We start from the raw sequence: 2,254 nt of genomic DNA, 5'->3' as shown, positions 1-2,254 counted from the left end.
AACGACGTAAGGGATTGCAGTATTGCACGCGTTACCCCTTTCTCCATCTCCTTACTTCAGCAAATGCCCTGGCCTCCACCAAAGAAAGCAAACCCTAGCAGCCTCCACCAATCGTTGTCGCCGTCTGTTGGAGTGAGAGACTGCTGCCGCCGTCCGTCGCACTCAAGAACTCCCGTCTTCGTGCCCTCAGGCCTCTCGCCGGATCCTCCGCTCGTGTGCTCGCATCTCGCCTCTCTCATATGTGCTCGGCTGCTCGCGCCTCCCTCCGCGAGTGAGTGCTCGAGCTGTGCGTGTTGGTTGCTGCTCGTCGTTCGTGGTTGTCTCTGCTAGATTCTGCCTCCCAGTATCACTTGAGTCTCGTCTCAGTCACTGGCATCCCGTGGTTCGTCTGTCTCGTCGCCGGCGGCAGAAGCAACTCGTGGGGTTGTCTCTTGCTTCGTCACCTTCGGTGGGGTGATCACCGACTCGCCGTCGACCGTTGGTGAGTCTCTGCATCATAGCTTCCCTTTTCTCTCTTTTCCAGATCTTCCTTCTCCCTGTATTTTTGCATGTTGCTGAATTGCTAATCAATAAACTTGTCTTGTTGCTGTAAATCGGGAATTTACTAAGATTTGTTAAATTTGTTGCTGTAACTTGAATTTGTTGCTGAATTTGTTGCTTCCCAGTCACAGAATCAGAACAGAATGCTCAGTCAGTGCTTGGTTGATTGGCTCACTGACTGTATTTGATGATAGATTTTAAATTGATAACTTTTAAATTTTAAATTTGCACTGCCAATGTTACTGATTCACTGTTCCTTCAGTGTTTTTTGTTGTTATTAATCATTGTGATGAGCTTTGTTAAAATTGGGTTGAAAAATGTTAATCTTTCTTCATTTTTCATTGTTCTTAACTTCCATTCTTATTAAAAAATTTGCAATTGGTGATCTTTTGATTTATTATATGCTTCATGTTTTTAATTTCACTCTGCTTCTGGGCTTTGAAATCAGTTTATGATAACTGTGACGCAATTATTTAGTTGGATAACTGATGTAATTATTCAGTTCAAGAGATTGAGTTTTTCTGTTCTCATTATTAGTAAGACATGGATAGTTTAGAATTTTCTATTTATTTCCCTTACATCTGAAGTTCGTTATTTCAAAAGGTTCAGTGTTGGCTTCAACTTTCAAATGGGAATTGGGAGCTGGTGAAGATAATAACATCTTCTTGAACTGAGTCTGTTGTTTCACTGCCTGATGGGAAAGTAAGATATGATCTAGAATTACGATAGTACAGTGATGTTTGTTCCATTTGGCTGGACTCAGTGAGACAACTGGAAAATGTTCTTTTTTGGTCTGATTAACTAACTTCAACATTTAACCTTGTTAATCATCTCTTGTACAATTCAGACAAAAAGCAGGGCCTATTTTGGTTGCCATAACCTTGTTAATTTTGCATATTTTGATGATTAATTACATTTGGTTGGTGATAGTTTGCGTAGGGTTTTAAATTTGAAAGATATTTTATTATGTTTATTTATATTTCGGTTGAACCACAGTTAGACCGGTTAGACCAATAAACCAGTAAACTAATGACTAGAGCGCTTCGATGACCGGTCCGGTTTTCAGAACCTTGTTTTGATCACATGGTAGTATCTTGTTGCAAACTATGTAGAATAGTTGGTGATTACTTTGTTGGACCACCTTAAATTAGGTGTGCTGGGTACTGGGAAGGTTTGGCAAATTGAGAATTTATGAATAGGAATTAGCAAATAGTAGTTGTGTTGTATTTTTAAACATTCTAGAAACAATTTTCAAATTGTTGACCATTTATTTGTCTTTTCATATTTTTTACTCTCTGATGTTTAATTGATGATTGTGGTGGCTTTCATGCAGGGAAGAACAAAAGAAACTTAATGCATCTTTGGTGAATTAGAAGGTGGAATTGGTAAATTTTTTTATTGTGCTGTGTGACCTTTTATTACTTTATGAAATTGAACTTGTTATTTTGTTAATTATATGTTGGTACTTGGTATTATTTTGCATATTATTAGTTGAAAATAGCTTAGGACAAGTTTTTAGTATGCTAGATATGATTCGAAATTTAGGATATGTTATTTTTTTTTAATTAGCGGCAAAAACCGAAAAATCAAACCAAACCAGTTGGCTTCACAAAATCAAATCGAATATTTTATATATAATTAGTTCGGATAATTTTTTTTCTCAAAAAATCGAACCTAACCACAAACTAAACACCTAATTTACACCTGATTTTCA

At 37.5% G+C, this 2,254-nt stretch overlaps 1 protein-coding gene across 5 annotated transcripts in view; it reads left to right on the top strand.

Moving 5' to 3' along the window:
* LOC107621605 overlaps positions 1-2,254 on the top strand; it is a 14,680-nt gene continuing 12,426 nt past the window's right edge. For 2 of the 5 annotated variants that reach the window (XM_016323638.2, XM_016323637.2), the window contains exons 1-3: positions 10-481; positions 1,144-1,242; positions 1,874-1,925. The gene's annotated coding sequence lies outside the window, so the exon portion shown is untranslated. Of the gene's footprint in view, positions 482-1,143; positions 1,243-1,873; positions 1,926-2,254 lie in introns of all 5 variants that reach the window. The other 3 variants (XM_016323640.2, XM_016323639.2, XM_021113700.1) reach the window with 2 other exon arrangements.

The sequence above is a fragment of the Arachis ipaensis genome, chromosome B10, assembly GCF_000816755.2.
Source record: "Arachis ipaensis cultivar K30076 chromosome B10, Araip1.1, whole genome shotgun sequence".
NCBI lineage: Eukaryota > Viridiplantae > Streptophyta > Magnoliopsida > Fabales > Fabaceae > Arachis > Arachis ipaensis.
This window is presented reverse-complemented; position numbering and strand designations above follow the sequence as displayed.